Below are 22,948 nucleotides of genomic sequence, written 5' to 3'. Positions count from 1 at the left end.
TGGCAATCTGCTCCTGTAAAGATTACAGCCAAGAAAACCCCATGGGGCAGTTCTCCTCTGTCCTAGAGGGCTGCTATGAGTGGGAATTGACTCCACAGCACATGACGACAATAGATTTCATTTTGAACTCAGCAGGTAACCTCAATTTCTTTCTTGATGTTCTTAAGGAGGTGCCTTGCTCTCAACTCATGTAAGTCCCTTTTGCAACTCTGACTTGCTCTAATTTAGAGCCGAACAGACCTCAGATGTCAGCTACAACCTCCCCTTTAGCAGATGGGAGACACGAGTTCCAGGGAATTGGTCTCAGAAACATTCTTCCAGGGCTACCTCGTACTGTTATTTACCACTGTGTGTGTATGTGTGTGTGAGCCTGTGTGTGCGTGCACAAAACCCGAACCTTGGAGCTGGGCAGGCCCATTCCCAGGCTGGCTCTCCTGCTTCCCGGCCATGTCACCTTGCACCAACATAAGTACTTAACCTCCCCGGGCCTCAACTCATCACCAAAATGGGATGATGTCACACACCTGACAACCATCTTCTGGCAACGGAGTCTATTCTAACGGCAGTGCAAAGCCCTAGAAGGAGAGAGCCCTCTGTCAAAGTCCAAATTCCGTCCCCTGGCTTTAGGGCCCTGTTCAGTGTGGGCCTTGCAACCTTGCAGCCTCATCTCCCGCCCTTTCCTCCTGTCACTCTTCTCCAAACACTCCCAACTTGTTTGCATTGCTGTCCTGCCATCTTCCCTGCCCCAGGACCTTTGTACCTGCCATTCCTGTCTTCCCTCGCTCTCCAGTAGGTCACTGCTACTTGTCTAGAGTGTCTCAGATTGAATGTCCCTTATTCAAGGAAGATTTTGCCCACTGGGCCTGTGATGGTTAAGATCGTTTGTCAACTTGGCTGGGCCATGATTCTCAGTGGTTTGGCAATTATGAGGCAGTTTGTCCATTACGTAATGATGTAATCAACTCCACGATGAGATCTGCTATGAGCGGCCAATCAACTGAAATGGCGTTTCCTTGGGGGTGTGGCCGGTCTCCAGTATCTAAATGGATGCTCCAGCAAGGCTCTCACTCTGGATCCTGTATTTGGCTCATCATCATCTGACCTCCAGTTCTTGGGACCTGAGTTAGTAGCTTACCTGATGATCTTGGGATTCGTTGGCCTCTGTGGCCTGTGAGCTAATGGCCTGCCATTTGACCTGTCAATCTTGGGTTTGTCAGCCCCTGCAGCTACAAGAGTCAGAAGAAGCCTCCAGTCTGACGCCTGACCCACAGACTTGGGACTTGCCAGCCTCTATGACCATTTCCTTGATATTAATCTCTCTCTCTCTCTTCCCTCCCTCTGTCTCTCTCACTCCTGCTCTCTCTCTCTACATATATATACACATATATGCATATATATGCTTCACTGGTTTTGCTTCTCTAGAGAACCCAGCCTAAGACAGGGCCAAACTCCCATTATATGCTCCGACTGCCTCTTGCACTTGTTCATAGCTCATCTCATCCATAGCCCATTGTTCAAAGTCTCTCTTTCCTAGCCAACCCACTAAAGTCTCTCTTTCCTGGCCAACCCCCAAATTCTCCCTGGGGGTCAGGACTCTTAGGGTCTCTTGCAATAGTATTGGGCACACAGCAGGGGCTCAACTGTGAGTTCCCGTCCTCCTTTCTGTTTGCCCCCAACACCTGTCATTCTTACTCCATCTCCGCAACTAAAACTAAGCCTGTGACTTTCAAGTAAGAGAAGAAGCATTTAGGAATGGTTCTGATGGGCACATGTCCCGTTCAGACCAGTAGAGGCAGAAGAATGCGGAGAAGCTTCTTCTTTTTTTTTAATTTTATTTATTTTGTTGCTGTTGTTGTTGAGAATATATACAGCAAAACATACACCAACTCAGCAGTTTCTAATATACAATTCAGTGACAGTGGTTACATTCTTCAAGTTGTACAACCATTCTCACCCTCTTTTTCTGAGTTGTTCCTCCCCCATTAACATAAACTCACTGCCCCCTAAGACTCCTATCTAGCCTTTCTAGTTGCTATTGTCAATTTGATCCCATACAGATAGTTCTTAAAAGAACATAATGCTCGAGGCAGACTTTTTTTTACTAGTTAAGCTAAACCATTTTGTGGTTTTAAGAAGACTTCAGGGGATATTTTTGGTTTACTCTTTCCTGACTTGTGTAACATACGGTATCCCGCCCACTTTTCATGCCTCTGGAGTTCTTTAGAAGTACAGTTTTCCTGCTGAAAGTATTTGTTCCCTCCAGTGGGAACCTGTGTAACCATAAAAGGCAAAAGAAAGGTTCACTGAAGCAAAATAGCTGGGGTATTAGCCAAAACCAGAGGTGTCCCATATACCCAATTGGAAGGTGCCCCGCAATAAAGCCTGCTACCCAAGACCAGTGGGCCAGACGGGCTCCCAAAAATCATGTATTTTCATGCATTTTCACTTAATATCAAAATCTATATTACCAACCAAAAATTTAAACACACTCAATGATTTAGCATGCATTCCACTACTGAAAACCCATGGGATCAACAAAAAATTCAAAGCAGAAAATAATTGGGTCTTGAAAGGGTTAACGTTTAAAGATTATTTCAGGGCAGTAGTTTCAGGGATTCATCTGCCTCCATGGCTCCAGAAAGTCTGGAGTCCATGAGAATCTGAAATTCTGTTTGCATTCCACCACCACCCTCCCCCCAACAACTGGTCTCTGTTTACCTGGAGCAACAGAGGTAGAAGGACAGTCAGGAATAGGAGGAGGAAATGGAATGTGTGGCTAACTGTCTCCATGAATAACTGTCTCCTCTGCCATGAAACCAGAAGTGGATGGGCCTGGCTACCATTACTGAATATGCTGATCAAAGAGAAGTATCTTTTTTCACTTAATAACATTAATAGCTAACATTTATTAAGGTCTTGTCATGGGCTTTACGAGGATTCTCTCATAACTCTAACAGCAACCCTCTGGGGTAGGTCTTATTAGCCCCGTTTCATGGATGGGAAAACAGAGCAGTTGAAAAAAAAAAAAACACTGTCAAGGTCCCAGAGCATGTGTTAGAGATGGCATTCTGCTAACCACTTTTGCAATGCCTGTAATTTCAGCATAACCCAAAAAAAGCCAAACTAGTTGCTATCAAGTCAATTCTGACTCCTGGCGACCCCATGTGTTGCAGAGTAGAACTGCACCTCATAGGGTGTTCAAGGCTGCGACCTTTGTGGCACAGTGGTTAAGAGCTACCGTTGCTAACCAAAAAGATTGGCCGTTCAAATCCACCAGCACTCCCTGGGAACTCTATGGGGCTGTTCTACTCTGTCCTATGGGTTGCTATGATTCGGAATTGACTCAACGGCAACAGGTTTGGTTTGTTTTTTTTGTGGGGGGGGAACCTTTCAGAAGCAGATTACCAAGCCTTTCTTCCAAGGTGCCTCTGGGTGGGTTCGAACCACCAACCTTAACCGCCAAGCACTTAATGGTTTGCACCACTCAGGGACTCCTAATTTTGGCAGGGAGAGTGTGATACGGACGGGTGTGTAATTTCAGCTACACTCGAGGGGCAGTTGGCTGCCCTGTCAGGAATTCATAAATTAGCAAGATAATTTGGCCAGACTCCAAAGTGTTTCAGCTGTCTCTACTTCCCATCAACATCATTATGCTAATTTGCACAATGAATTGGGTTTACTGGTAAATTAGTGGCTCCGTAATTAGCATACTGGGGGTTAGAAATGGACTCTCATTGATAAAGTCAATGGCATTCAAGATGTGTGGATAGGCTGAAATATTTTAGAGGTCATCCCATTTTTGGGTGGACAGGGTGTCCAGAGAGGCCCATATCCCATATCCTTAGGAATGGTGTCCACAGTCTGACCCTTAAATGGTCTCATACTCGTCGCTGGTCTAGAAGAGTTCAGGTTACTTGATCCTGACTATAAAGTTAACTGAATATTTGTATTCTCCCTTGAGTTGAATCTACTTTTCTGCAAGTTGTGGTCAGAATACCTGAAAGGATGGCCCGTTAGGACTTCATCCACCTTAGTGAAGGCTGCGCATCTGTGTGTGGCAGAATTTGATTAGCAACTTGCTTCCTTCATAACCTGGCAGCAAGGGTGTGGAGAAGCAGCTGCCTCTGACTCACCACTCTTGGAAGCTCTCAAAAAGAACGTAACCACAAGCGATCAAATTGGCTTAGGTCAGTTTGCAGCAATCAGTACCCTACACGCTCTTTCTAGATACGGACACTTTAACAGGGTTCAACACACTCATTGACCTGTAGCTATTGTTTATAAATTCATTATTCTGGGCTTTGACAAGTTTCCCCTAAAGCCGTTGAGTCTAAAGGGAAGGAGAGCACCATGGGTAAAGTAGCCCCAAATCATTCTTTTCTGGTCAAACGTCCACCAACCTCTTCATAAGGTAGACTGGTAGGTGACTGCCCTGTGGGACCAGTAGGTTGGCACATCCCCAAACCCTCAAGAGCTGCCTCTTACAAAGACAACGGGATTACAAAGGTTCCCTATCCATAATTCAAAGAAGAGACACTTTGCTATTGGAAACAAGACTCTGGGCCCCAGACAGTGTTTGAAAAAGTGACTCATGAAAAAGATGTAACCACTCTGTTGGCATGCCACCCTATTTGAATCCCCTGAAATTCAATAAAAGCTTATATTTTCAAATGCCCCATAGCAACATGAGGGATCCTTGTGGCAATGGAAATGTTCTGCATGGATATTAACACCCTGGTTGTGATGTGCTACAACAGTTTTTCAAAATATTACCACTGGGAAAAACAGAACAAAGGGTACATGGGATCTCTTGTATTATTTCTTACAACTGCATGTGAATCTACAATTATCTCAAAATAAAGACTTTAATTTTTTTAAAAATAAAGAAAATGCTCTATACACTCAAGAAACATCTTCTAGTTGTTTTTACTATTATTTGTTATTGTTGCCGGCTGCTTTCAAGTTGGCCCCAACTCATGGTGACCCCACACACAACGGAACAAAACAGTACCCGGTCCCACACCATCCCCGTGATTGGCTGCGGATTAGATTACTGTGATCCATAGGATTTTCATTGGCTGATTTTCTGAAGTAGCTCGCCAGGCCTTCCTTCTTAGTCTATCTTAATCTGGAAGTTCTGCCGAAACCTGTTCAGCATCATAGCAACACGCCGGCCTCCACTGACAGAGGGGTGGTGGCTGTGCATGAGGTACATCGGCCAGGAATCGAACCTGGGTCTCCAGCATGGAAGGTGAGAAATCTACCACTGAAGCACCAGTGAAAATCTGAAGAGAAATCCAACAGCTATCCTCAAATCAGCCTGTCTTATTGTTACCTAGAAGATAGGGGTGTCCCCCGTTCCTTCCCTTTTGTTTGATGATGGTTGACTTATGGGGCTCCCGGGCCTGCAGCATGATGGGGTGCCTCCCTGAGAGCTTGTCACCCCAGATCATAAGCCACGTGCAGCCGCTCAGTTCCCTTCCTGAGTTTGGGTTTTCACTCCTCTGCAACATCCTCGGCCTTTGATGTCCAACATCGATGCTCCCCTGGGGGCCCTGGGCTCTCAACAGCCATTGCCAAACGGGGTCCTTAGAACACTGTGCTTCAAAAGATTATTTTTCCCATGCACCGCAGAAGATTAGCCCCACAGAAAAGACAACAGGCATGCTGTTCTTGTTTCAGATTTCGCAAGATGCAACTTTGCCTTAGTGTGAATCCCAGGGAAAAAAAATTAACCCGGAACACTAATAAATGGACGGCATGACACTAATTACCGTGCAGCCTCCATTTCTGATGGCGTGGGCAGGGCTGCAGAGGGAGGGGCTCCAGGACAGGGAACCAGAGCAGGGGCTGGCAAACTATGGCCCAAGGTCAATAAAGTTTTATTGGAACCCAGCCTTGCCTGTGCATTTACACAGTCACCTCACAATGGCAGAACTGAGCAGCTGCAACAGAGACCTGTTGGTCTGTGAAGCCTAATAATATTTACTATTTGGCATTTTACAGAGGAAGGTTGCTGATCTCTGACTCAGAGCAATGATCACGACAAAAATGCTACCACGTGAGTATTTATTAAGTGCCCAGGCACCATGCCAAGTGTTTTGTACACATGCTCTCATCCAATCCACACAATGAACCTACAAGGCTAAGAGCATCTCCATTTCATAAGTAAGGAAATTGAGGCTTAAGGAGGGTAAAACCTGCCCGAGTTCACATACCTAGTAAATGGAGAAGCCAAGACTCAAACTCCAGCGCGTCTGATGTTGAGTGCTCCTTCTATCATATCATCTTATCTCCCGAGCAAATCTATCTTCTCCCTGGACCTGTGTCCTCACGTGTAAGGATGCTAGGGTTGCAAAAGAAGCCCTAACATTCCATCCCAACCAGCCCTTCAAATACGACAACAATCCTTTTCCAGTCGGATATCTGGGCACAAGGTGATGTCCCAAAATGTCCAGCACTTAAATTATTTTCTTTAAAGCTATTTTTAAAACTCAAATACTTCCAGAAAGGTTTGAGATCAGAGTGAAAAGCTGAAATCCAAGTAATAGTGTGGGAAAGGGATGGTTAGAAGAAAATGGATAATGACTTTTTTTTTCTTAATTCTAAGAGAATCAAAGGTAATTGAGCACAAAACAATTTGAGCTTCCTAGACGCCAAAGCAATAAGGGAAATAATGTGAAGAATGAGGATATTATTACCTAACAAGAGGAGTCCCTGGGGGATGCAAATGGTTAAGTGCTTGACTACTAGTCAAAATGATGGCAGTTCGAACCTACCCAGAGGCACCTCAGAAGACTGGCCTGGCGATCTGCTTTTGAAAGATCACAGCCTTGGAAACCCTATGGAGCAGTTCAACTCTGCACACATGGGGTTGCAATGAGTCAGAATCAACCTGACGGCAACTAACAACAACAAGCACCTAGGAAAAAGCTTCATCCTTTCCTGGCTGCTATTTTGCCTTAAAGCTTCAGCGTTCCCAATTCTTTTACCATTAGCATGTCTTACACTATGAAGACAGACACCCGGCTTCTGGTGCCTTTGGCTCCTTGAAAGGTTTGGCGCATCACAGCACAAATGAGGTGGAACGAGCGGAGTGTGGGATGCCAAATGGGATCAAGAACGTACCACATCAATTCCCTTCACCACCCTAGCTAAGGGTTATCACTAGCTCTCCAGGAGAAAGAGATAGGAGATTGATAATCAGACCCCACGGAAGAGCCTTTGCTTTTTTATCAAGAATACAGAGTCAATTGTAGAGCATTCTCATTTTATGGCACTTTATTAGAAGGATAAAAATAAAGCTATGTGGAGTATAATTCAGCGATAAAATGAAATGAGCTATCAAGCCACGAACAGACATGGAGGAACCCGAAATGCAGAATGCTAAGCAAAAGAAGTCAGGCTGAAAAAGCCACATACTGCATGATTCCAAGTGTACGACATTCTGGGAAAGGCAAAACTACAGAGACGGTGGGAAGCTCAGAGGTTGCCAGGGATTCAGGGCGAGGTGATGAACAGGTGGAGCTGGGGGCATTTTTAGGGCAGTGAAATGATTCTGTACAATATGCTATAATGGTGGACACGGGACAGGATGCATTTGCCAAAACCTGTAGGGCTGTACAACACAAAAAGTCAACCCTGATGTAAACCATGGACTTCAGTGAATAATAATGTGTCAGTATTGGTTCAGCAATTGTTACAAATGTACCACAGGAATGCAAGATGTTAATAACAGGAGCTACATGGTATAGGGGAAGAGGGGGCATATGGGAACTCGCCCTACTTTCTGAGCAATTTTTCTGTAAACCTAAACTGCTCTAAAAACAAAAAAGCTGGATAAGGATAAAGGAAGACCAAAGAAGAACTGATACATTTGAATAATGGTGTTGGTGAAGAATACTGAGTATTCCATGGACTGCCAGAAGAGCGAACGAATTTGTCTTGGAGGAGGTACAATCAGAATGTTTCTTAGAGGTGACAATGGTGAGACTTCATCTTTCTTCCTTTGGACACGTCATCAGGAAAGACCATTCGCAGAGAAGGACATCATGTGTGGTAAAGCAGAGGCTCAGCGAAAAGAAGAGAAGCCCTCCATGAGAGGGATTGACACAATAGCTGCAGCAATGGGCTCAAATACAGCAACAATCACGAAGAGGGCGTAGGACCGGGCAATGTCTCGTTCCGTTATACGTAAGGTCGTCATGAGTCGGAGCCAACTCGAAGGCAACGACAACAATTAAGATATTAAATTACATTTAAAAAATAAAGCTATGTCCAGCTGCATAACTGAGCTATATGGGGGGTGGGGAGTACAAACAAGGTGGAAAGACCCTTGGGGTCTTACCCCAGCACCACCCTGCCCCGGTTCCATCCACAGGGGCTGTGACCATGAAACCTGGTGCACAGACTCCCAAGTCTCCGTGCAGAATCCTTCTAGAACGGGGGGGGGCACGCCTCATCCACCCAGCTCAGTGGTTTTCAGCTGTGGCTGCACACTCAAATCACCGGGGAGCTTTACAAAGCGCTGCAGCCTAGGTTCCAAGCCCAGAGATTCAGATTTAATTTGCCTGGGCTGTGGCAGGAGCCCTCGTACTGCAGTGGTTAAAGTGCTCGGCTGCTAACCAAAAGGTCAACGGTTCAAACCCACCAGCTGCTCCATGGGAGAAAGATGTGGCAGTCTGCTTCTATAAAGATTTAGACTTGGAAACCCTCTGGGGCAGTTCTACCCTGTCCTATAGGATCACTATAAGTCGCAATCAACTCAAAGGCAGTGAGTTTGGTTTTGGGTTTGATGGCTTCAGCATCAGGAGTTTTAAAAGCTCCCCAGGTGATTCTAAGCAGCAGCCAAGGCTGAGAACCACTGCCCTAGATCAAATCCCAATTCAGAGATGTCTCGATCATTTCCTCTTTCACAGGTAAAAATACAACTGCAAGCGGCTATTGCTGTAATATAAATAACGGCGTGAAATATCTTAACTTTTTTTAAGTAGACCATTACGACAATGATCCATCACTCCCATCTGACTTCAGGTTTCAGCCCAATGCATTTATACTGCAGAGACTTCTCTGTCCTTGGTCTCAAACTGCTCGCTCCCTCTCAATCCTTGTAATAATGCAAATTAATAATGGAGCCCCTCTTCTGTGAAGGGACTGAGAACATATGCTCTCATGTTATCTCCACCACCATCCACCACCATCCTGAGAGGCAGGGAAGACCATCCCCATTTTATAGATGGGAAAACGAAGGCTCCAAAAACAATGTAAGGTTTAAAAACAATCGATCTTCACATTCCTGCATCACTTTCTATTACATTTGCTATAAAATCGGAACTTGTAATGGAAGCAGAAAACTTTCATTTCCTTAAAAGAAAAGGAAATATTTCACTAAGCTCACTCTGTTCCAGCCATATAGGTTTCCGGAACAGACAATCACATGCCCTCCTCAGGGCCTTTGCACATTCTGTTTCCTTGGCCCGACACACTCCTCCTCACTTCAGAACTTCATTCAGATGTCTGCTGCAAGGTCTCATCCTCAAAGAGGGCTTCCTGGACCACCTTGGTTTAGACCCCAAAACCCAGCCTATCTCCTTACCCCAATGCATTTTTTCTCAAATATCAATGACCTGACATTATTCATCTATTTATCTGCATATTATTTTCTGTCTCCTCCACCAAAACATAAGCTCCACAAGGGCTGGGTCTTTTTGTTCACTGTCGTGTTCCCTGTGCCTGGCACATAGCAGATGCTCAATAAATATGCCCCCCAAAACCCCAAAACCAAACCCATTGCTGTCATTTCTGACTCATAGCAACCCTGTAGGACACAGGAGAACTGGCCCATAGGGTTCCCAAGGCTGTAAATCTTTAAGGAAGCAGACTGCCACATTTTTCTCCCACAGAGCGGCTGGTGGGTTCAAACAGCTAACTTTTAGGCTAGAAATTAAGTGCTTAACCACTACTCCACCAGGGCTCCTTAAATATGCCCCCACCCACTATAAAACGCCTTATTATGTATCAAATCCTATTCTAAGTGCTACCCTTAGGTTAACACATTTAACTTGCATTAAGACAACTCACCTCAGGGTTATCACCCCCATTCTACAGATGAGGAAACTGAGCCCCATCAGGGTTAGTAAGTAACTTGCCCAAGGTCACAGCTAGTAAGTGGCAGAGCCAAGATTTAAACCCAGGCAGTATGGCTCCAGAGTTTCAGCTCTTAACCATTTTGTTGAATGAATGATGAATGAATGCTACTACACTTATTGATGAGTGGGGAAGGCCAAACTCGTGCGGACTAAAGAACCTGAGCCCCTCAGGGGTCGCCCTGAATTTCGCTCTGGGGCACAGTGCCCTTGAGCAGGGTCCATGCTTCAGTGAGGCCTGTCCCACCTCACCCTGTATGCACGACCATTTGGGCAGCCTCAGGACTCTAGAAGGAAGAGAACCTGGCGTCCTCCCAACGCCTGGCGTGTCTCCTCAGACATTTCGTTTTTACACAGCAAATACAGCATTTTGGAAATGGGTAGCGCCCGGATGCTTGGTGAGCTGTCCGGACAGGCACATTGGGTCAGCCCTGGTTCTCCCAACAAGACACAGTTCCCTGCCTGGCTAGCAGGTGGCCCGGTGACTCTCTCCCTCACTCACCTTCCATGGTTGCCGCATCTAAGTTAATCTCACACGACCCAGCCTCTGAAAATGGGCCCATCTCCACCCTCTCTGCCGCTGCCTTTCTCCTCGCCTGTCAGGACTCTGCAACAGCCTCAAACATCTGCTCAGAACCAGCCCCAACCTCCGCACTGAGGTTGGAGTCATCTCCCCAAAGCACGTTCCTTGGCTCAGAAGCCTTCCCAACTCCCACTGTCTCAATAAGACATACAAACTCCTTATCCCAACAACAAAGGCCAGCTGTCATCTGATTCCAAGATGGCCTTTCTTCCCCAACTCCCCATTTCACTTAACATTACACATGTGCAAACACCCCTACTCCGTTCCTCAGAGACTGTATCAGTCAGCTGTCACTAGGTTATGCTGCAGTAACAAACAACCCCAAAGTATTAGTGGCATACAGTACATATTTACTTCTCATTCGCATCGCATATTGCTAATTGCAGGTTGGCTGAGCCCATTCTAGAATCCATTCAGAAGGTTAAAGTCCCATCTGGGATATGCCATTCTTACAGGAAAGCAAAAAAAGCAAGGCTGGCAGAAACACACAATGGCCTTGAAAACTTCTGCTCAGACACAGCGTAAGCCATGTCTGCTCATGTGTCATTGGCCAAAGCAAGTCACATGTCCAAGTTCAATGTCAATGGACTGAATGCCCTGTGCTGTAAGTCACATCCCCATCTATATGGAAAGGCCCAGAAGTAAGTGCAAATAACAATACAAGCCATTACAGAAATTCCAGACTCAGGGTCCATGCAGTTCCTTCCATCCTTAGGGTCAAAGGTTATCCATACCTTCAAGCCCAATTCCTCCATGCAGCCCCACAAGGAAAAGTCTCTAGCTCCTCTGAACCCCGGCATGGCTTCATCTGCCTCTTGAGGTTCATCGGTCTGTGTGTCCCTCTGTCCCCAGAGTGTACTGTAGCTACTGTCGCTTCACAGATCACCTTCCTTGACATTATAATTTAGGATCCTTGAAGGTGGAGTCATCATCCTGCCTGTGGCATTCTGCACACAGCAGGCATTTAATCAATGTGTATTTAATGCGTGAACGCGCTTATGGAGTAGAGAACTAAACTTCCATTTGGCTCCAGAGGTTTTTATTGATTTATATATTTTTTGCAGCAACAGAGGGTTCCTTTCCTCATTATAATCAGTTGCCATTGACTGCAATGCAGAATGCATCCAAAAGACGACTCTTAACATATGATTACAGAGGAGGAAAAGAGGTAATGATCAGATGAGCAGAATCAAAATCCTGTCAAGCAAACAAGGAGGAATCCAGTCCCCTAAGTAGTTTCGGGGTTACATCCACTATGTGTTGTACACTGATACCGTCTTACATGGCAAGAAGAGTCTTATATGACAACAGGAATTAGTGCTCAGCTAACTGGAAAGGTTGGAAGTTCAAGTCCACCCAGAGGTGCCATGGAAGAAAGGCCTGGCAATCTACTTCCAAGAGGTCACAGTCACTGAAAACACTCATGGTGACCCCATATGTGTCAGAGTAGAACTGTGCACCATGGGGTTTTCATGGCTGTGACCTTTCAGAAGCTAATACAGTAAAACTTGTGAAAGGCAAAAAGAAGCTGCGTAAGGCAGAAACCTGTCAGAGAAGGAAAACTCAAATATTTTCCACTAAAAGAGCAATAGAAAAGTGGTAAGACTGCACCCTGTCAGTGGCAGAAAACTTGCAAGACCCAGAAAGACAAGGCAGCCCCGTGGAGTTCCGGCTCTCACAGGCTTCACTGTATATGGATTCAGGTTTTCTCCTCCCTCTCACACTGCATATTCCTTGAGGGTGAGCCCCGTTCCATCATCTACACTTGATACGGTGCTTCCCATATCAGAGGCTCTTGAATTTCTTGGATAAATAAATAAATAAATGAGCAGATTACCCAAGCAGATGTCCACCCCAGAGGTGGCAGAAAAGTTATGAGTGGAAAACTCAATCAGTCGGAGAGGCTGGGAGAAGCTGGCTGGAAAAATCTGGCCTCAAGGATTAGCTAAACTCCAAAGTGACTGTTACTCTATCAAGTGGAGAGTCACGGTGAATTTCTGCTAAATCTGCAAACTGCTTCTTAGTTTGTGTGCCAGTTACTTCTGAAAAGAGACATCAGGGTATGACAATTTTAAAATGCAGATTGCATCCAAAAGACCACTCTTCAGATATTACAGAGAAGGAAAGGTGTTTAACGAACGGATAAGCAGTATCAAAACCACACCAAGCAAACAAGGAGGAAAGCAGTCCCCTAAGTAGTTCTGGGGTTATATCTACCCCATGTTGATATATTGATACTGTCTAATATGACAACAGGAGTAGTACTCGGCTACTAACCGAAAGGTTGGAGGTTCAAGTTCACCCAGAGGTGCCTTGGAAGAAAGGCCCGGTGATCTACTTCCAAAAGGTCACAGCCATTGCAAATCCTATGGAATACACAGTTCTACTATGACACACTGGGGTTGCCATAAGTTGGAATTGACTGGACGGCAACTGGTTTGGTTTTGGGTTGTATATGAAAACAGGGAAGCAGCAGATGGGGAAACGGAGTTCCAAAACAGATGAATTGGCCAGGCAGCTACCCAGCACCCGGGGCGAGCTGAGTGGTGACGTGCTTAACGGTTCACCAGCTAGCACAGCTGGCTGCTAGGTGATCAATCCCTTGCGCCCACAGCTCTAGAAAAGTCAGAAATCACTTCACCCACGCTGATCCCAGCCTGACTCTCTCAAACCCAGAACGGCAGACACCGCTGCTGCATGGTCTACTTTACGACGACAGAGTTTTATGCCCGATTCAGTTGCACGAAGGTGGCCGTGGAGGGGGCCTGGCATATAAAAGGGAGCAACAGCCTTTGTCCAGACGGCAAAATGGCTGGAAACCAGGGGCATTAAAAAGCCATAAAAGCACTTTAACAGGGGGAAACAGTCAAGAACTCAAATCATCTTTGTGGTTGTGTTTTTTAAAAAATCATTTTCTTTGATATCACATATCTCCATGGAGTAAAGCAGCTTGGGGCTATTTCTACAAACTCGTTAGAACGTCACAAGTTCTGGCTGGAATGTGCTCGAGGGGGGTGCCCATCACCCCGTGACACCAGGTCAGGAGGGCCAAACCAGAAAGGGGCTTTCTGTTCCCTGGGCTCCGCGTGTTGGCTGGGGACCAGTTACTACGTTTGAAGTAAACGTGCGGGCTCAGTTACCATGGGTTCATCAGCTCTGCTCCTGCACACGGTGCTCAAGGGCCCCGGAAACAGCAGATCCCCTGGTGCTTACCTGGCCCAGCCCTGGAGGACTGCCCTGCAGGACGCGGCAAAACGCAGCAGGATCGCTTTGGGCTGACTGCTTCCTGGCTGGCGCTCTCCTTACTAAAGACCACAGGACCATACAATCCTGGAATGGGGGAGGACGTCTGCTGATGTCACCTGGAGTCCAAACGGATTTGGGGCTTTTTTTCCCTGTGTCCCTGGTATCCTTTCAAAAATAATTTAAATGCCTTTTATTCCCTCAAGGAGCCCTGGTGGCGCAACAGTTAAGCGCTTGACTGTTAACCGAAAGGTTGGCGATTTGAACCCACCCAGCGGCTCTGTGGGAGAAAGAACTGGCTATCCGCTCCCGTAAAGATGACAGCCTAGAAAACCCTATGGGGCAGTTCTACTCGGTCACATGGGGTCACTATGAGTCAAAACTGACTCGACGGCACCCAACAATGGTCCTTCCTCCACACTATTACACATCAGGTCAAAGTGAGGTCAGGAATCAAGACTGCCAGACCCTGGAAATGAGACTGGAGCAGCAGTCCACTAAGTCCCGGTTCCTGGGGGAACAAATCGTGCCGAGGCAAGTCCCTGTCCCAAGGGAGAAACGCTGTCTGCAAGCCCGGGACACTGGGCTGACAGCACTAAGGCCAGAGAAACTCATCTTCAATCCCAAAGTGGCCAGGAGGAGCACCGGTGACCTTCCTGGAGGAGACGTATTAGAAAGGTAGCGTTCTCACTGCCCTCCATAAACAAAAACGTGTCCTTAAGCTCAGAAACGCTTCCCCTCATTTGCATTCAGCTCCGCACACCGCCGTCAAGGCAAGTCCACAATTGGCAGCAACGCGCATCCTGTCATCTCTGCTCTGCGTGGGCATGAACCTGCTGCCTGGCAGGCCGACTCTGTGGGGGTGGGCCCTGCCCGGCCTCCCTAGCAACGTGGGCAGCAGGCACTCGTCGACGAGCCGGATGTACGTGAGCCAGCGGCAGAGGGCTGCTGAGCAAGACGCTGCCACCTTGCTCTCCGGCACAACATGCTTCCCACCCTGCCCCCAGGCTGGTCCGCACAGGAGGTGCCTGACCTGGGTGAGGGACATTCACGGAAGCACTGGGGCAAGAAGGGAGACTGTGGTACGAGACATCCTGGGACTCGACCGGCCCCTGTTCCTGTCCCCGCTCTGCCCTACTGCTGGGTGCTCATCACGCCGCCCCGAAGCCTTCAAAATAGCCCTCCCGGGCCCTGACCCTAGAGATTCTGGTTCAGTTGGTCCAGGGTGGGGCCCTGCATGACGCACAGCTATGACTGAGCACCACAGTGACAGACCTGTGTCCTCACCTGCACTGGAGCACAGAGGGCTGGGACGGGGGGCTAGACAATAACAGCATACACACAATCTTTGGGAGACGCTAGGCTTAAAAAGTTTTTAAAGATTTCTTAATCGCAGAATATTTCAGAGCCTGTGGTTCAACCTGGCTCCAGGAGAGACCAAGTTAGTCTGCCCCACGCTCCCGCGTTAATGGACCCTTTCAGTAACATGGGGAGAACAGGCAGGCGACCTCGTGGCACCACAGTATGAGAGGGAGGAATCACTGGCCCTTTCTCTGGGGGAATTCGATACTCAGAATTCCACCCTGATTTCCTCTGGAATGAGCACCCTCTGAGAGCACACGCTTTCTCTCCCTGACCTCCAGCTATGGAGCGTCATGGCGTGAAGTAGCCAGCATGCACAACCTCACTTCATTCTGCCAAGCATCCTGCAAGGTAAGTACTATTACCTCCATTTCACTGATGGGAAAACTGAGGCTTGGAGAGACTAAGTAACTTTCCCACCGCCACAGAGCCAGCTGGCAGAGCTGGGTCTCAAATCCAGGTCAGGGTGGACTCAGTCAAACTCAGGTCAAGCAGACTCTCTACACCCTCTATTCAAAGTAGGGACCAGTAGCATTGTATCACCTGGGAACTCATTAGAAATACAGAATCCCAGGCCCTACCCTAGACCTACTGCATCTGCATTTTAACAAGATCCCCAGGTGATCATGTTGTTGTTGTTGTTAGGTGCCATCGAGTTGGTGCCAACTCAAAGTGAATCTACAGGACAGAGCAGAACTGCCCCATAAGGTTTCCAAGGAGTGGCTGGTGGATTCGAACTGCCAATCTTTTGGTTAGCAGCCGAGCTCTTCACCACAACGCCACCAGCGGTCCAAAAACTCACTGCTGTCAATTCCAACTCATAATGACCCTACAGGACAGAGTAGAAATGCCCCATAGAGTTGCCAGGGAGCGGCTGGTGGATTCGAACTGCCGACCTTTTGGTTAGCAGCTGAACTCTTAACCACGGTGCCACACGCACATTAAAAAGGAGAATCACTGCTCAGAGGAGTTACAATGCCTGCTGCCTTCCTCGCAATGTCCGGGTACCTTCTGACATTACTGTGCAGTTCTAAATCTTCCTTTGTGAGCTTGGAGCTGGGGATGGGGTGGGCAGGGGTGTGAAAGCAGCAACATCCTCCCAGTGCATGTGGTCTGCAAATTAGGTACCAATTTCCCCCGCCTCTCCTTTTTCCTCCTAACGCATGTGGGTCACCCAAAGCCCGCAAGTCATTTAGCTCTTTGTCACACTATGCTACAATGGAACTTCTGCCAGCTAAGGAAAAACAAGCAAGGTTTAAACGATCAAAGAGATTTCGAAGCAATTCATTCAAGGGCTGCCCCCCTTCAAGGCCCACAGAAGAATTATCCAGAAATCACAGAGAGAGAGACGCAACCACGCAGGCAATCCATTCCACGTCCGGCAGTCTCTCCAATAAGCCCTCTAGCACCCTGCGCAACCTAACAGAAATATCCCAGGTGATGGGATTTCCCTCCATTTTCCTGGGGTGGCTGTTTGCAAAGCCAAGGTTTCTTTTAAGAGGCCGTTCAGGGAAGGGGAGCTGCCCTTGGCTCTTGCTCTCCTTCGCCTGACAATTCCCTGGATGCAGCCACCTGAAACCAGGTGAACGGCCATCTCACATGCCCCTTCTTCCCACACCGTCTTTCATAGAGGCTTAGCTAACAAGCCAGAGCTACTTAGCTCTTTAATCTTTATTTATAAATCATTCCATCTACCCCATTAATCACCTTTATCAACGCTCCCGAGAGTCCCCGGAGAGTTGCTCCCTCTTTCTGGTCCGCGGTTCCCCGAGCTGAAGACAGGCCTTTCAGGGCAGTGACCCTGGTTTCTGGCTCTTGTCTACACCCTGCAGCGAGTCAGCGTGTCCCGTACTGCCCGAGCAGCCAGCCCAGCGCTTTGTGAATGCCTCTGTAGTCAGACAAGGCCGCCAGCCTTTGTGAGGAAAGCTTACCCAGCAACCAGAGGGCACTGCACATAACATGCTAGTGGTCCCCTGTCCCCGGTGCTCATTTCCAAATAAGGTAAGATACAAAGGTGGCCAGCACTCAGGAGGCTGGGCGGCTGCCACTCTGGCCAGTGCCCATGTGGTGTGACGTGTCCTAAGGACAAGCACTCAGCTGCCCCTTTGCAGACTCATCAGAGAGGGCAGAGAGAGGCAGAAAAGGAAGTCAGGGTGACAGTCTGCATACTGGTTGTCCTCGAGAGGGACACAGATTCAATGCTCTACATCTCACAAAGTTTGCCCATCTCTTTTTTTTAAATGCCTACATGTTGCTTATAGCAAAAGGCTCTACAACAGAGCCTTGAAGAAATCCTGCGGGGATTAAACCCTGCTAATTTGTTATTGTTAGCCACCATGGAGTTGGCTCCCGATTCACAGGGACCCCGAGCACAATGGAACAAAACGCTGCCTGGCCCTGCACCATTTCCATAATCGGCTGAGGAGTGAACTGTTGTTGATTCATTCGGTCTTCACTGGCTGATTTTCTGAAGTAGATCGTCAGGCCTTCCTTCCTACTCCGTCCTAGTAGGGAAGCTCCGCTGAAACCTGTTCAGCATCATAGCAACACACAAGCCTCCACTGACAGATAGGTAGTGGCTGTGTACGAAGTGCCTTGGCCAGGAATTGAACCTGGGTCTCCTGCGTGGAAGGCAAGAATTCTACCACTGAACTACCACTGCCCCACCTGCTGATTTTGTCCCAACATGTGCGTCAGCTTGCAAAAGGAAGCACAAAGATTGGAGTGAGCCATGCCCCATCTCTGGTGTGGTCTCTGAGGATCAGAACTGCATCTTAGCCACCCTTCAGTGAGTGCCTACCCCGCCCCAGCAGGTGGCTGGCAGCCTCACCTAAGGAGGTGAGAGTAATCTTTCCTACTCTTAAACCCCATGTGAGCCAGACCAGAGCCCAGGGCCTAGAGTGGCGCACACCTAGTCTGGCACAATCCAGCCCCGGGGGTCACAGCGCCCAAGATGCCTGAACCCACAGCCAGTGCAAACGCTGCCCTAGTCCTTCCTCCTATTAGGTTCTTTCTGACCACCCTGTTTCTGCAATCACTGCAGCCTCCTGCAGGAATGCCCTATACTCCCTGTCTGTCCAGCAAACACCCACTGGCATCAGAGCCCAGCTCCGATGCTACATGCTTTGTGAGGCTGTCCAGCTGTGCTAGGACTTAGAGTGTGTCGTTCCAGGCCACACGAGGTGACTCCAAGTCTCTTTTTCCCTCTGTGGGCTCAGACTACAGGGATTTCTCTCCCTTGTCTCAGCACCCAACCAGTGCCCCACACATCCATCTCCAGTGAGTTCCCATTGGATGGACACACACTTTGGAATATGAAATATAGGATCTATGCCAGCTACTGTGCTCGGTGCAAGGCCCTTCTTGGACTAAGATCCCCATTACAAAAACAAACAGCCAGCCAGTTGCTGTCGAGTTGATTCCGACTCATGGAGACTCCCTTTGTGTCAAGTAGAACTGCACACAGGGTTTTCAACAGCTGTGACCTTCCAGGAGCAGATGGCCAGGACTTCCTTCCACAGTGCCTCTGGGTAGACCCGAACCTCCGACCTTTAGGTTAGTAGCCGAGCACTTAACCATCTGCATCACCCAGAGACTCCAAGATCCCCATCCACCAAACCCACTGCCGTCGAGTCGTTTCTGACTCATAGGGACCCTATAGGACAGAGTAGGGTTTCCAAGGCTGTAAAGCTTCATGGAAGCAGACTGTCACATTTTTCTTCTGAGGAACAGCTGGTGGGTTCAAACTGCTGAGTGCTTTAACCACTGCACCACCAGGGCTCCTCAAGATCCCTGTAGGGAGGTCTAAATCTAAAGGAAGAAGGGGTGGTTCCTGGGCTTCCATCTTGGATAATGGTGGTGTCATCGACCCAGGCATCCACATCTCTATCAGAGCTGACAATACCTACGTCTCAGCTCACACATCCAACCCCGGCAAGACTGGCAGACTCCGCCTGTGTCACTCTGTTCTCTGACATCCTGCACAAATCTTTATCACTCTTGCCTAAATCTCTTGCATTAACTCCTAACTGTCCTCTCTTCCCTTTCTTTCTCCCTAAAAAAAGCGTATTAAGTATAATGCTAAGCACTTTCACCTATTATCAAGGTTATGTCCCACGTTGCCTCCAGAGATGTCTTTATAGAACACGCGGCTGCTCTGAAACCCTCACCGACTCCCACTGCCTACAAGACAGAGCACAGAGAGGCCCTGGGTGTTGAGGGCTCGTGGTCCCAACATACTTTGCAGGATGACTCCTTCCAGAGCCACCCACACACCTTATGCTCCAAGCTTACTCAGCACCTGTTATGCCTGAGAATTTGCTCCTACCGTCCCCTCTGCTGGAGATAGCCCCTGCTTTCTTCCACTAAAGGGTCCAGGCTGCCCGAGTTTGAAGCCACGCTCCGCGAATTCTGAGCTATGAGGCCTTGGGCAAGTTAGTTAACCTCTCTGCACCTAGCTTCCATAGTCCGTAAAACAGAGATGCTAACAATAACAATGCCACCATCTAGCATAGGATTAAGGAGGCTGGTGGCACAATGGTTGAGCGCTCGGCTGCTAACCAAAAGGTTGGTGGTTCAAACCCATCCAGTAGCTCTGCAGGAGAAAGACCTGGCGATCTGTTCCCATAAAGATTACAGCCAGGAAAACCCTATGGGGCAGCTCTACTCTATTACATGGGGTCACTGTAGGTTGAAAATCAACTTGACAGCACCCTACAACAACAATCATAGGACTATTATAAGGATTCAGCGAGGTAGTGTGTGTAGAGCATGCAGAACAGTGCTTATTTATTCCGTGTCGAAGCCACCTTTCGTGCACTGCCCTTCTTGATCCTGGCATTTAGGTTATAACTGTTTTATCTGTGTACCCACCGTCAGGATTATAGTACTGCATATTCCCTCTGTATTATAGGTTAGGTTTATTGATTTCCATCCTCTCTGCTAGAATGGAAGCTTCCTGAAGGGAGGGCCCATATCTAGATCAGCTTTAAATTCCCTATGGGACCAGCCAAAAACCCAAAACTACATGAATTGATTTCAACTCATAGCAACCTTACAGGACAGAATAGAAGTGCCCCATAGGGTTTCCAAGGAGCAGCTGGTGGATTCGAACTTCTGACCTTTTGGTTAGCAGTCATAGCTCTTACCCACTATACCATCAGAGCTCCAACAGACAGCAGCTATTCAATCAACATTCATCCAGTGACCAAATATTAAACCCAAGAATGGCTCCCGCCCTGAGGTCAGAGTAACTACCCCCCTAAATATAGGCCTCCTGAGTAGGATTAAAGTTTTCCTGTGGTTTGTGCCATTGGGTTGATTCCGACTCATAGTGATCTCATGTGACAGCGCAGAATTGCCCCATAGGGTTTTCTTGGCTGTAATCTTTATGGAAGCAGATCACCAGGTCTTTCTCCCGCAGAGCCACTGGGTAGGTTCAAACCACCAACCTTTCGGTTAGCAGCCAAGCGCTTGACTGTTGTGCCACCAGGGCTCCTAAAGTTTTCATAATGCGGTTATTTCCACCAGCACATGGCTCAGGTACAGAGCTGAGTCAGCTGGTGTGGACAGGCCCAGCCAAAAGGATGGTCCCTGAACGTGGCATGTATAAATGGAATCCAAAGTCAGACATCCATAGTATGAAATGAGATAAACTGATGGTGGGGGTCGTATGAGCTGGTACCTGGAGGGACCATCTAAATAATTTCCATCTTTCTACACTAACCAGAAACTCCACAACTCCACCAAGCACAATGCTTTTGCCGAATTCTATTCATGGTTTTATAGGTCAATTCTGAGACGCCCCAGATAACTGATTTTCTCTATTTCACAAGGAGAGAATGTTTTTCAAAGGGTTAAGTGTCTACTACAGTCATGCAAAAAAGATAGGAAGGCTACCTGCACAGCACTCTGCACTTTAATCCCTAAGATCCTGTGAGATGGGTTGGACAAAGGCCCTCTTCATCACGCCCATTTCACAGAGAAGATACTAAGGCTGGGACAGCCTAAGTGACCTGCACAAACCTGCACAGGCTTTGTCAGGGTCAGAATGCAAACTCAGGTCTCCGAATTCCAGATCGCGTTCATCCGGTCCCACACCTCGGACAGAAAGGACCAGATTTGGGACAAACACACTGAGGCCCACCAGCTGCATCCTGTAGCCAGTGACAGGCGAGGCCTATGCAGTCTGCTAGCACCAAAAAGTCAACAGCTTCTCATCCTCAAAGAATTAAAAACCTGCAAACAGAAGCTCCAGATACTCATTTTTAACTTTTGCTCAAAATACAGCAAGTGCTACATTTACAAAATTCATCCTCAATCCCTCATCCGAGGCCGATTCCAAACACTGATCCTGTAAAGTTACAGTTCAATGTGAATGATCTTTCAGAGACCATGCCAGCAGCAAAGACTCAAATAGCACTCGCTCAGTGCCAGGTGCTCTCCTGAGCACTTTACACAGATAAACACATTCAGAGCTCGCGTCCCTGCGAGGAAGGTGTTGTTATGACCTCCATTCTACAGAAGGGGAAACAAGGTATGCGCACGCACGCACACATACACATACACACACACACACACATTCACACATACACATACTTAATAAGCACCAGGCATTGTTCTAGAGCTTAAAACCAAACAAACCAAATCTGCTGCTGTTGAGTCAATTCTGACAGAGTAGAACGGCAACCTAGGCTTTCCAAGGCTGTAATCTTTAAGAGAGCAGACCACCACATCTGTCTCCCATGGAGCGGCTGATAGGTTTGAACCGCCAACCGTTTGGTTAGCAACTGAGTGCTTTAACCACTGTGCCACCAGGGCTCCGTTCTGGAGCTTAGAGTGTATCAATAAACAAAATAATCCTGCTGCTTCCCTTAGGTTTGAAGGCAAGGGTCAAGTCACTTGTTCAAGGTCACATAACCAGTAAGCAGCAAAGGCAGGATTTGAGACCAGGCAGTCTGGCTCCAGGGTCCCTGGTCTTACGCCCTGAGCTATAACACCCTTACTCCTGACTAGGTGTCTTGATCTGCCCCTAGGCACCAACAGGCTAGAAGGGCTAGCCAGCAAGCTGGTCATTCCCTTCTGCAGGGCGCAGCTACCTGATGGGTAGAATGAGGGGGTCTGTCCATTCAGTCTCCATTTGCTCCAAGGTGAACTTATGTCAGACCCTAAGGACCTAGAACCAAGGCTGAAGGAGACAGTCCCTGCCCTCAAGGGGCTCACAGGCTAGTGGGGAAGGCTGGCAAAGGCCACATTATTATCACTGCAGTCTGCCATGAGCTATACCTGAGCCCAGGACACCTGAGAATCCAGATGACTGCCCTCAGTGTGGCTCAGCAAGGCCACTGTGAACCAGTCTGCCAACTTTACCCCCGAGAGCACATGCATCTTCCCAGGCCAGTGACAGCAGGTGTCCGGCAGCTCCCAGCCCCTTCAGTTCTGTTAAAAAAAACAACAAATCAAAGTAATCTGATTCAGCAATAGCCTGGTCGAGCACTGAGTCCTTGCTAAATCCCCAAAGCCTAATTACTTACAATTGTGCCTAGTAATCTTAGGAGGCGTTTGTTTTCTCTCTCCCCTCAGACAGCCAATGAGTGAGACGCAGCGTTGTTAGTAA

At 47.8% G+C, this 22,948-nt stretch overlaps 1 protein-coding gene and 1 non-coding gene across 3 annotated transcripts in view; both read right to left on the bottom strand.

Moving 5' to 3' along the window:
* The window catches only part of SLC24A4 (solute carrier family 24 member 4), a 210,439-nt gene that overhangs the window by 174,943 nt on the left and 12,548 nt on the right, over window positions 1-22,948 (bottom strand). The window lies entirely within an intron of this gene.
* TRNAG-UCC (transfer RNA glycine (anticodon UCC)) lies at window positions 17,925-17,995 on the bottom strand. The gene has a single exon. It is a non-coding gene; the product is annotated as a tRNA-Gly (tRNA).

The sequence above is a fragment of the Trichechus manatus genome, unplaced genomic scaffold, assembly GCF_000243295.1.
Source record: "Trichechus manatus latirostris isolate Lorelei unplaced genomic scaffold, TriManLat1.0 scaffold00045, whole genome shotgun sequence".
Taxonomy (NCBI): domain Eukaryota; kingdom Metazoa; phylum Chordata; class Mammalia; order Sirenia; family Trichechidae; genus Trichechus; species Trichechus manatus.
The sequence above is the reverse complement of the archived record's forward strand: the minus strand, read 5'-3'. Positions and strand labels throughout refer to the sequence as shown.